Source organism: Kryptolebias marmoratus, linkage group LG18 (genome assembly GCF_001649575.2).
Source record: "Kryptolebias marmoratus isolate JLee-2015 linkage group LG18, ASM164957v2, whole genome shotgun sequence".
NCBI lineage: Eukaryota > Metazoa > Chordata > Actinopteri > Cyprinodontiformes > Rivulidae > Kryptolebias > Kryptolebias marmoratus.
This window is the reverse complement of record NC_051447.1, coordinates 16669648-16682798: the sequence shown is the minus strand read 5'-3', so window position 1 is coordinate 16682798 and position 13151 is coordinate 16669648. Positions and strand designations below refer to the sequence as shown.

The following is a 13151-nucleotide window of genomic DNA, read 5'->3' as shown; positions in this document are numbered from 1 at the left end:
CGGCCTGTCAGCGTGTCCGCGCCGCTCGAAGCTTCTTTAAGTGCTGCACGGCTTCTGCACAAAAGGAAGGCTACTCTTAATCAATAAGTCAACAGTGATGACAGGCTTGTTATTGAAAAGCGTCCCCCAATGTTTGATTGAGCGAGACTTTTTTCTTTTCTTTTCTTTTTTTAAACCACCTCTGGTTTGCTGGTCCGGAGCCTTCGAAGGTCCCTGAGTCTTGGCAAACATGTCTCAGACTAAACAGATTTTGTTGTGCTTTTGCATTTATTTGTCCCCATCCCTTCTCCATATGGCTTTTTGACAGTGCGATATGCTTCACTCACCTCTTGATCCCATCCTTGTGCTTCGCGGAGACCTGGCATTTGCTGCACGTGCTGTAGGCTCATGCTGCATTCTTGTCTGATATCCGTCTTCCTCTTTCTCCATCTTCTTAAACCTGCGTTTAAGAAAGGGAAAGAAAAATACAGGCAAAAACAACATCAATAAAGTCTGAAATTCCTCCTTATTCATTTGAGCATTCAGGCTCCATGCCTCACATCTATTTAGAAGACCCAAATTGATTCAATTTGCCGCGTTTGCATCGCGCTTAATTCAGCCGCCTCCCTGAGCTGTAAAACACGCGTTGTCAGGGAGATGGTTCTATTTGGACGCTTTTTTTTTTTTTTTCTACTTTATCTGCAGAAGCGTCGTCATCTGAAATCTCATTTATTAATGTAACTGAGCAGATGAAGGCAGCAAGAAAACGAAAAAAAAAAGCAGCGGTAAGAAAAGAAAGCCTCATGATGAAAAGCTGTAGATTAGCTTGTCAAATAGCTGCAGAGCTTATTTAACTGATGTTATGATTGTTCAAGCAAAACGGCAGAATTATCCGAGGGTTTCTAATCCCAATCAGATTTATTAAATGTTTACGTTAAGTACGATTGGGACATGAAATTAAAGAAAACATTTAGCTGTTTAAACGAGTCTAGATTAGCAGCAAAACAACTAATTAGCCCGACCCAGGGCAACGTAAAGAAACCTTCATACATTTTAGCATTTTTGGAGAGTTTTGTTGTTTTACTGCAGACAAAAGTTGTTTCAACATGCAGTTTGTAGTACCTGAGCAGAATATACTGCATAGAACCAAAAGCATTCATTTTACATGTTAAAACATTTAAAAGTATTTAAAGAGGCTTTAAAGTAGATTAAATTAAATTTTCAGACACAGAGCTGTTGCAGTAGGCTTATACAGTGAGCATTATGCAGCTAAAAGCAATGTGACAAAAAATATGATGTTGTTTTGGACAAAAAAAAGGTTATTTTTAATAATTGTCCAATTTGAGAAAGAGGTAGCAACTTAAGTGTCTATTAAACTAATTTCTTTGGACAAAGGTTAAGTCGGTTATCTGTATTAACTAACACAATCAGATGAAAACTGTGAGGACGGAAGGAAGCAGCGACGATATTACGAGACCTTCAAGAAATCTTAACAACAAAAAAATTCTTGGATTTTGCCCAAACGTGTGTCCTGCTTTCTGTTCAATAAGGCGGCCCTGAGTTCTAATATTCAACATTCTGCCACGTCCAGGCCATAACCTTTAAAAGTGAAGGATTACACAGATTTATTTTAACAGCTCAATGATTTTCATTGACATATTTCAACTATTTCAAAGCCTGGAACTCAGAAACTGACCCTGCCCAGACGTGATCCAAACCAAATTCTTAAAAACAGCTGGAAAAGCAAAAAGGGATCTTTTGCTGTCCAATAATAAGCCCTCCACAAAGTAATAAACACACTTCCTGAATTATTAATACCAAAAATAATGAACATTTAGTGTTTAAATCAGTTTTAGACCCTGATCTTCTGAGTCTGATGCTTGTCTGAAGAGAAATCTCACCATCCATACACTAAACATACTTTTTCAAATTAGTTCTTCCTTTATTTATTTATTTTACCCTTAATTTTAAGAGTTTCTCAATACGAAACCACAGCAATCTTTTCTAGTATAAAAATCAAAGTTTTGTCACGATTCATGTCTCCTCTAAAGTCAGTCTGAATGATTGTAAACATTTAGAACTTGGAGCATATTGAATCTTCTCTTTGGCCCACAGGAGTCCACTTCAGCACCTAAAGCAAGGCTAAATCAATAGCATGTTCAGGTTAATAGCGGTTGTGTTTTTGGAAGCCGGCACATCAACTATTAATTAGCTGCTGATTAGAGTCAGCTGGAAAGAATGAGTCACAGCCTGAGGAGGCTATCGTCCTTGTGCAGCGAAAGGATAAATCCTGTAATAAAAGAGGCAGCTAAAAACAGCGTGCGCACGTCCTCAGTGAAAAATCACAAAAACTGAACAAAAGAATGAAGAATTTGCATTTTTATCCAAATCTAGGTTTGTGGATGGCTGAGAAATGCATGCAGGATGTTTTGCAAACATTAAAAACTTCGTTTGAAAGACAAATAAAAGAGAAATGTTTTACACAAGGACACAACCATCGTCTCGAACGGTTTGTATGGAAAGCTGAGGGTAAAATACTGTTGTCTGCCTTGATGAATTCACTGGAAACATCTGAACAAAATGGAAAAAATGAGATGCAAGCTAAATTTCAAATCCATTTTTGTATGAAAACAAAAACCTAGAGCCTGATACACCCTTCCTCATAAAGCAGCTGACTTTTTTATTTATTTTTTTGCCATTTTGTCCTCTCCTCTGTCTAAATGAACCTCCTGAAGTTAAAAGACACTTTCTTGTTTTTGTTTTTTTTTGTTTTTTGTTCCTCCGAATATTGTTTCCAGTCTTTGGCATTCACGTTTCAGTGAAAGATAATTGGAATGCACACCCACATATTCCAGATGCAAAGTGGGGGAAAAGCTGAGCGGATATTGGATTGCAATTCAAGTGTTTATAGTGTGCGGATCTTCTGTATCCGTCAGCCTCTCCGACGGAATGTGTACACTGCAAAACAATACATGAGCAAAATCAGAAAAGAAGCTTAAAAAAAAACAGTGTCTGATTAAATCTTTCTTTCATTAAAAGAAAAAAAAGTGTTTGCTAAAGTGTGTAGCTCGAGCATGCAAGTTCTGAAAGTGTGGTCTTTTAAATCAATCCCGCTCCCTGAGGGTTCAAACTCAAAAAAAAAAACATCTAGCCCAAATAAACAACATCACAACGACTGCTCAGACATAAAAGAAAATGAAAAAAAGGACATGTGTCAAATACATATCATGTTTCTGGCTTTGGAAAAGCTGTGTGCGGTGTTAATGGATCAGGGACCTCTCGAAAGCAATTACCGTCATGATTCCCACAGTGAAAAACAGGTGTCAAAAAAAACCCAAACCTCAGAGGTCAGATTTGATATTCTGACTGCCGTTTGATGCCGCTGCAAACTGAGTTTGAAACGGAGAAATGCTTTTGATAAGAGAAGCGTCGCATTTGATTTATAAGGAACACTCTCTCCCAAGCAAAATGATTAGTTAACACAGTTTATGTTGCTATGGCAACATAGATGAAATCAAAGCAGATATATAGTAGCAGTGTGTGAAAACTATGCACTATTTGTATACTCCCACTCCACAGTGGGGAACTGGGACTGGGTATAAAAGGAACATTTTAGAGAGGCTGAAATGCTCAGAAGTAAAGTTAGGGATAGTTTTCAAAGAATTGTGACTAAAAAAAAAATCATTAAACTATTTCTTAATAATGTTCCTCAACAGAAAATTGTGAAGCCTTTGAGTATCCCATCATCTGAAGTTCATAATATTAAAAGGTTTGAAGAATCTGGTGAAATCTCTGAGCTCAAAGAACGAGGCTGAAAGTTAATGATTGCCCGGATCTTTGGGCCCTCAGGAGTCTGTTATAGGAATCACAGGAACACTTCCACAGATCGTCGTCTGTAAACACAGCTCACCGTGCCGTCCACAGATGCTGCTTAAAGCTCTATCAGGCAGAGAAGCAGCCAGATGTGAGCACCACCCAGAAACGCTGCCGTCTCCTCTGGACCAAAGAGGAGAACTGTTCTGAGGTCAGATGGGTTCAAACCATCCAGCCTGTTATCAAAGCCTACCTCTCTGATGGTATGGGGGTGCATTAGTGCTTCGTAGAAGAAGAGTCCAGGTGCTGAACTGACCTGTCTGCAGGTCAGACCTCTCACCAAAACTGAAAGCTTTTGTGAATATCTCCATTGTGAATATCATATGGGTTTATTAGACTGACAAATCATTGCGTTCTGCTTTTATTTCCATTTTCAAGCAAGTGTGTGTGGGAATGGGTAAACTGAGAAACATTGTAAAACACTTTGCAGAACCTGAAGCGGTAAAATAGGCTCTATATAAGTATGGACCATTTACAGTCTTGTTGAAACCCTTCCAAACAAGCCATACTTGTTAAGGATTTTTTTGATTGTAATGTTATGAACACTAATGTTTAACATGCTAACTGAGGCGTGTAGATTCTGGGATGTAGCTCTTGGGTTTCGGGCAATTTCTCTGGGAATTACACAGTCTGACAACAAAAGTAAACTTGCTTCTGGGAAAACTGGCAGCTGTCTTGAATGTTTCCTGCTTGTGAGTAAATCTTTCTACATGGAAACTGACATGTGAAGTTCTCTGGAAATGGAAGATTGTTGCAACTTCAATATTACTGTCCTAATCCCCCCCCCAAAAAAATACAAAAATGCATTTTCTTTAACGCATTGCTTCTGCGTTTCAGTTGAATGTTTGTTTTTGCTGTACATACGCTTCACGATTGCGTCGTGAAAGAAAGAAAATGGTTAAAAATAAAAAAAAAGTTTGGTTCAAAATTACTGTCGAACTTTCAATTCGAAAAGTGCTTTTACAAACTCATGATCATTCCATCAGCTTTTAGACAACTCAACACCATTTCTGTCCAGCTAGCTTTTATCCTCAAGAGATCATTAATATTTTAGACGGCAGCAGCAGCAGCTAGCACGCTAACATGATGCACAAGATTGTTTGCTTCCCAGAACCATCTAGTAAGTTCTAGAAACTCATTTCAAAGGCACTTTTTGAGAATGCTCTTCCAGGAAGAAGCAGCAGTGGGTCTATCCTCGTCTAACACAAGCCTACTGTGCTACATCTGTGCTCCGACGTTTTTTTTGATTAAACGGATAATGTAGAACCTAGAAATATATATTCCTTTTAGATTGTGATTCTTATTTTGATTGCCAATAATGCAGCTGCCTCAGTAGCAGCACAATGTGTTACAGGAATGAACCAACACTGAGCAGATTACACATCAAATATTACATTTCTCTTTCAGACTTATCAAAAAGTCTGATAAAAATAAATTGGTTCAATTTTAGAGTTTAGCTTCCTGGTGTTGTAAGTCAGCCATGTCTTTCAGAGTTTTTTATTTTTTCAGAAACTGGTGTGTTGCATGTATTCACCTCCAAAAAAGAAAAAAAAAATCAATTTGCATTACTTACAGTCCAGTGCTACACAAGTGCAGATCGAATGCACAACATGACAGTTTCTTTATGGCTTTACGCCCCTGATGGATGAGAGATCCAAGGCTTAGTCATCGGGCTGTTGTAATGACCACCAGTCAGCGTGCACCGTTTCAGGCCAAAGCTTTTGATTCCTTGTGAAATCCCACAATGACATTACATTCTGTGTGTGCAGAAGTTGTGGCGAGGTTGTTTCAAATCACCCCCCCCCCCTTCCTATCAAAGCAACGAGTTCAAACCTGATGCATCCCTGCATCTGAGATGATGGCGTAAATAAAGTCGGCAGATGAGTAACAGACATGCATTTGAGTGGGTGGGATAGGGTACGCAAAGGGAGAAAACTTTTTTTTAACCCCTTAATGGAGCTGTCAACCAGCTGTTTCCGTAGACAAATGGAGGCACGCAGGATGGAGGTTTGGTTGGGTTAAGACAGACGAAAATTTATCCCTTGAAGGAATGCATATCACGCCAGAGTTTTAAACTATCTGAATCCATCTTGTGATGAGAAGGGACAGCGTTATAAACATTTAGGTCAAATCATATAAATGACATTATGCAATATTGCACAACCTCGAGAGATCCGTTAAAGCTTGAAGTATGTGTTGGGGATGAGTCTCGGCTACAAACACATCGAATTTTAGCTCAATATCTGTCACTCTGACTGAGGTATAGCAAATTATGTGCTGGTTAAGGTTAATTAGTTATGGTAGCCATCGTGAATTGGGTTGACTCAAAGAGTTAATCAGTTGTAGATGAACGTCCAATTAATAATTTCTACCAAATTTCATTAAAATTCATTCAGTGGTTCATGAGATATTTTGCTAACAAACAGAAACCAACACGCCTTTTTGTGGTAGGCGATAATGATGAACACTCGTGTCATTGAATCTGATTAACTGATAAATTCAATGCTCGCCTCTACTGAAAGGGAAACAGGAAATAATGCCAACAGTTGATTTTTATCTTCTGCTGATCACTCTGCTTGTTTAGCCAAAGGTAATAAAAGTTGTAAAACCACAGTGTGGCGAGCAGCAGTTAATATCCACTGTCCAAATCCATACGTCCGTTCCAATTTCCCCATGTCTTATCATTAAGCCAATCATTTGACGAGCAATTAAAATCCGGCTGTTGTAAACAACTTTTCATCCGGCTTGATGTGTGGCACATCCGAGTGGGAGCGACCGCAACCTCCGAACGCCGCTGAAATGCCAACAGTAGGTAATCATCCATCAGGAGAGAGTGCAGACTGGCAAACGTGACAGCTGATGAAATCCAAATCCATGCCCGGCAAAGTTTACGGCTTCACAAACCCACTTACAGCCACAGCATGCAAACATGGAGGCACACAGGCTGCATAACAACAAGACATTAATTCAGTTTAAATGAAAAACTAAATGCCCAAGGTAGCAACCCTTCTCCTTGTCTTAAAGGTCAAAAATGATGTCTGTCTCCAAAAACATGAAGTCCAAACAACAGTTTCCAGTGGACATTTCTGGCAGAAGGGTAGTGTTAACCCATTTTACTATTATCATTAATTACATGATTAAATGTTAAAGTTAAAGACCAATTCAGGGCTCCACATAGCTAATTAGGACACAAGTGTCCAGGTTTTCTCCCTACACACATGCGATACACAAATTTAATTGGTTGCATGACGTGAAGTCGTTTTACAAATCAAATTTGTGAGCCAAGAAATACCCTGTTGTGGCGATACGTTTAACAGAAAGAAGCATTTGGCTAATGCCTTTACACAGCGGTGGGAGCTGTTTTCAGTGACGGATTCACTGTTTGTGTGTGACTGTGGATTTCAATTTACACAGATGGTTAAAGGCCTCGTAGTCCTTGAAGGAATGCATGTCGCCCGCCGCCTTTCATGCAGAAAATGTTAACTAAGATCATCTCATGCTGAGAGATGAAGTTAGAGCCATGTTGGGTAAAATTTCAAAATTAACATTATGCTCCATCTCATGATATCTCAATGACTCTCAGCTACTACCACACCAGATTTTAGCTCAGTATTTTCAGTAAAATTTAATGGAGGTAAAGTCATTTAAAGTCTATTAGCTGTGGCAGCCATCTTGAATCAAGCTGACTCCACAAATTAATCAGTTGTAAAGCCATCCATCCATTATTTTACCCACTTTTCCGAGGGAGCCGGCGCCGACCTCCAGCAGTCACTGTGGAGGAGGCGAGGGACGTCCTGGACAGGTCGCAAGTCCATCAGAGGGACACAGAGACAAACGAGACAGACCACCATTTACGCTCTCACTCACTCCTGGGGCCAATTTTAGAGTTACCAATTGACCCAATATGCATGTTTTTGGTCAGTGGGAGAAAACGCACAAATGCACGGGGAGAACATGTAAACTCCACCCAGCTGGGGGGCGATCCTGCGCCTTCTTACTGTGAGACGACAGCTCCGACCACTGCACCTCCATAGATGTAGATAAAAAGCTAATAATTACTTCGAGAGTTTCATTTAAATCCTTCAAGTGGTTCATGAGATATTTTGCTAAAAGACAAACACGGCTACCTCCAACAGGTAATACCAAGATTTTAAGCACATTGGATTGTGTTAGGGACGATGCTCAGCTGCTACCACACCTCATTTTAGCTCAATATCTATAAAATTGGCTGAGATGAAGCCATTTTCCTCAGAAAGCTTTTCTGTGGTGGCCATCTTGAAACTGACTGATTCTAAAAGATAATCAGTTGTAGATGTACACCAAATGATTACTTCCTGAAAGTTTAATTTAAGTCTGTTCAGTGATTTATTTGTGAGACATTTTGGTAATGATACACACACACACACACACACTTTGGCGAGAATAATATTTACCTCACCTTCATCTTCATCTTCAGCAGTGAGTGATAAATAATGTGTTGTGAATGTATTGATGGATTATAGTTAAAGTTTATTTGTTTTAACGTTACATAAACTGCTCAAACTTCAGTAAGAAAAGTTCTCATTAACAGAAACAGTTTGACATTTGGGGAGAGATGTGCACCAATAGCTGGTAACTTCCTTTAGTTTTGTTGCTAAGCAACTGTTCCTTAACCAAGAGATATTCTGGGAATTTTCCCGGACCCCCAACAAACAAGACACAATGTTAATTATTAAGGCTGAAAGGGTTAATGGTTTTTGCTCTGGTCTGTGTGCATTTGTGTCTGTTAGCAAAATATCTCAGATCTCACTGGAAAGATTTTAATGAAACTTTCAGAAACTAACAATTAGATGTTCATTTTCAACTGATTAACTTTTGGAGTTAATCCAATTCTAGCCACTACAGGCAATCTACCTTAACTAAAGAAAAATGGCTCTAACTCTGTCAGTTTTACACATATTGACCTAAAATTTGGAATGGTAGAAGCTTAGACTGAATGCACAAGATCTTTGTTGAAAATTTTGCCATAACTTTTTGGAGTAAATTCTTTCTGCCTGTTAGCAAAATATCTCATGAACCACTGAATGCATTTTTAATGAAAGTAGTCATTGGCTGTAAATCCATCCATCCATTTTCTTCTGCTTACCCGGGGTCGGGTCGCGGGGGCAGCAGAGAGGGAGACCCAGACTTCCCTCTCCCCAGCCACTTGGGCCAGCTCCTCCGGGGGAATCCCAAGGTGTTCCCAGGCCAGCCGAGAAACATAGTCCCTCCATCGTGTCCTGGGTCTTCCTCTGGGCCTCCTCCCAGCGGGACGTCACCAGGGAGGCGTTCAGGAGGCATCCTCACCAGATGCCCGAGCCACTTCAGCTGGCTCCTCTCGACGTGGAGGAGCAGCGGCTCTACTCTGAGTCCCTCCCAGATGACCGAGCTTCTCACCCGATCTCTAAGGGAGAGCCCAGACACCCTGCGGAGGAAACTCATTTCAGCCGTAAATCCACAATTCATTTTTGGAGTCAACCCTTTTCAACATGGCTGCCACAGCTAAGCAACCTTAGCGAACACAAAAGTGCCTAAAACAGCCAATTATACAGATATTGGGCTAAAATTTGAGTCTCATCCCCATCACATACTTTGAAACCCTGGCAGGAAAGGAATAGTTTTATTCCTTCTTTCTTGCTTTCAGATTCTTTAAACGTCTATCAAATTGTTATTTCTTAGAACATTTCTTTACTCAAACAGGAAAGCAATGTGAAAATGTCAAAAACAATTGAATGACCTTAACGGTTTGGCTCCATGTGCTCTGAGGCCTGATGGCGTAATGAGCCTCACGTGACCAGCAGAACTTGGCAGATCCGCTGCAGCGCCGGGCAGCTTATGCACTAAATTATGAAACTCAAGAAATAAAAAGAAAATGTGTTTGAAGTTAACGAGGAACAAACCCGGTCTTTTACACATCATCCCACTCCTGCTTCAACAGATCAGTCCTCGACAGGCTAATAAACTCGTGTAAATGGAGCAGAAAGGCCTGAAAGGAGGGAGGGCTTCGAGTGCATCGGGAACACAATTCCATCGTTTGGGACTCCACTTTAATCCCTTCCTGAAACTGCCTTCCTTTCTCCTCTCAGACGAGCTGAGAGACGGTGATCTTTTCAAAGGTCATTTGAACCGTTTTGTTTTATCTCAGAGTTTCTTCACAAAGATGGCAAACACAACAGAGGAGCGCCCTGCCTCAGGCTTTGGATATTTCATAACAGGGAAAAAAAAAAAGCCTCAGCAGTAAAAATTTATATTTGCAATAACATTTTTCTTCCTTCGTTATGAAATTATGATGCACTAAATATGCCACCATTGATTTTTTTCCCCCTTCAACAAGCAATCAGCAGAAAGGAGGCTTGTAAACAACACTGTTGACAACTTTATAAATAATAATCTCAGGCACCTGGGTGTTTGAAGGAATTCATATACTCTGAGCTGAACTTGAATCGTTTTTTTACTCCACTGCCATGACTTGGCCTTTTTAGTTTTGTTATATTTCTGCCCTTTTTTTTTTTTCTTTGAGTGTAAACACCAACGAGCCGCAGAGGACGGCCAGGAAGCCGGCTCACTTAATAAAAACAAGTGAAAAATTGTTATGGACCGCAGCTGCTGCTGGCGCCCTACTGCGAGGCGTACCGCGTCTGTGCTTGACTATTTACCTGCTATTATGACAAACGGGGGATAATTATTACCCAGGGTGCACTGGGGACAGTGATCATTACTACAACTTCCCGCTCGTGCGGCAGTTAGCTGGTTGTCCTCCGTGTTGTTCACTAAACACCTGTGCCGGACGCCTCCGGCTCTGGCAGAGGAAGATGGGAAAATTAATATTTATAAAGAGGAACAGCTTTCGACTAATCACCGGAACAAAATGAGCTTCGTGCTTTAACAATGCAGCAGGCATAAAAACTTCACGGATCAAATAATCAAACATTAATAACGTTTGGATTATTCCATTCTCAAAAGGAAAAAGTTATTTTAATGCTGGTGACATTAATTAAAATGTTTTACATTTTATAAACAATTTAAAAAAATGTGACTAATTATATTTAAATATAAATAGACCAAATTACAGGGAAACGCTGTTATTCTGTTACACTGTTTAAATGTCACTGAGCAAAACAGTCACACTAATTAATCTCACTGGAAATGAGGTCATTTGTTGGTCATTCAAGTCGAATAAACTTCTGGCTTCATATGTTGGAGGGGTTTTGGTTTTTTTACATTAAAACAAAAAATTCATCAAACTTCCAGGCTTTTCTACACACATATAGATGTACCGCGAATAGTTTATTTTAATTTTTTTGTCCCATTATGGCATATGAGACACACCATATAGAGAAAATGGCTGTCTACGTGTGTCAGAACAGATCTGCTCTACAAAAAGGATGTCTCAAAATGAGAATCCTAATTGCATGATTTACTTTGTTGAATCAAGACTGAATCTAGCATCAGAGTAGGCAGGCCACTGATAGTTTAGTTTTTTAATTTTAAATTTGACCTCTGAGCAAAATATCCTTTTATTACTTGTTTTAATGCATATCAAAGATAGGTTTTTAAGCATAATTTTAACAAAATCCACAAGTACTTGTCCATCAAAAGCTAAATTTCGAGGCAGGCTTGTTAAGTTTTCTGCTCTGAAATCAACTTCCTGTCTCAGTTTGGTTTAAACTCCCCTCTTTAAAACAGCCTATAGTTAGTATTTTATGTATTCTGTGATTTATTTTACCTGCCTGTGTGTATTTGTTTTATTATGCTTGATTTATGTATTTTTTTTACTTTGTTTGTAACTTTATCTGTTTTTACCATTCGCTCACTGATTCAATTTGAAATAATTATTTTTAATCTTGACTGAATTATATTTTAAATAAAATGTCTTTTTGTTTTATGTGTTGAACTGAACTTGTGTTTGTAAAGTGCTACATAAATAAAGCTGATGACACTTTTTTTTTTTTAAAAAGTGAGATTCTGTATCAAATCTATTGTCGGACAAAACTGGTTTGGCCCAGTTTCTTTATTTTCAATGTTTTCGCTAAATTAACTCTTTTTTCACCCATCACATCTGGCTGTTTTGTGGACAACTGTTCAATGAAAAGTATTAAATAAAAACACCTGTAAGCCCATATAAATCAAGCCAGAAGCCATGAAAGAGACGTTTCCCTCCTAAATACAGAGCTAGTTGCCATAAAGACAGCTTTTTATTTACAGAATGATCAATCTTCAATTATCAGACCACAAACAAAGACTAAATACAAACTCTGACCACATATTGTTTATCTATTTTAAAACAAATATGCTTTTCTTTCATTTGTTAAAAAGCTGCGTTTTAGAAGTTTTCAGCCAGGCAACGAAAACACGCACTACATGTGGGGAAATGCAAATAAAGTTTTAGGTTTGACCAGCTAGTTATGCACTCAGGAAAATGAGATAAATAAATGATTTGTTACTATAACAGCAAGGGTGGAAGTGTGTGTATTAAGTTACTGCTTCTTAATATTTTTTCCCATCTAATGCTTTTCACAGCAAGTACTTCTAAGTACATGTCAAATAAAAATCAACACAAACAGCTGGACTCTGGATAGGACAGAAGACTGTTGTAATGTTGCATCCCGTCCTGCCGCCTCAGTGTCTGCTCAGGTGCTTTAAGTTTCGTTTTCATGATAATTCATTAAAAACACTGAGGAGGTTTTGGCAAGTTAGTATAAACTGACTTCACTACACTGAATACTTCCCAACTACACTAAACAATCCTACTCATTTTAAGAGTCCAGATGAGCACAGAGAGACATATTCAGTGAAGCCTTGCACAAACAACTATATGGTCTTTAAACACTCAGCACAAAAGGAGAAGATGCTAAACGTGTACATCACCGAGCCGAGGCTGAACCAGCCAGTCAGGTTTTTAGAGAAAGACCCCGTCTCTCCTTTCTCTCAAAACATCGGAGTAAAGCAGGTCAAAATGACAAGACGTCTGCAATTAACCTGCTGCTCTCCGTCCAGCGATATTTAAACCCCCAATGTGACCTGAACCACAAACCAACTTCCTCTACAAGTATGTTACTTCCAATCAAAAGCTCACTGGGAACCAGAGACATGTTTGAGTGTTTGCTTTGGACCATATGCTCCTCATCCTGACATGAAATTAATGTTTATGGCAGCCGTTTCTGCTCCCACAGAAGCAGTAAAACTGAAATATCTGTTAAAATTTGTTTACAGGAGATGATTTATTTTGATAGTGCTCAGCTCACTGTTAAAGATATTCAAATTTATGGCTGGGTCTTATG

At 39.2% G+C, this 13151-nt stretch overlaps 1 long non-coding RNA gene across 1 annotated transcript in view; it reads right to left on the bottom strand.

The window, feature by feature from the left end:
* LOC112450787 overlaps positions 1–13151 on the bottom strand; it is a 155820-nt gene that overhangs the window by 75639 nt on the left and 67030 nt on the right. The window contains exon 4 of the long non-coding RNA XR_005234385.1: positions 327–439. This is a non-coding gene — a long non-coding RNA (uncharacterized LOC112450787). The remainder of the gene's footprint in view (positions 1–326; positions 440–13151) is intronic.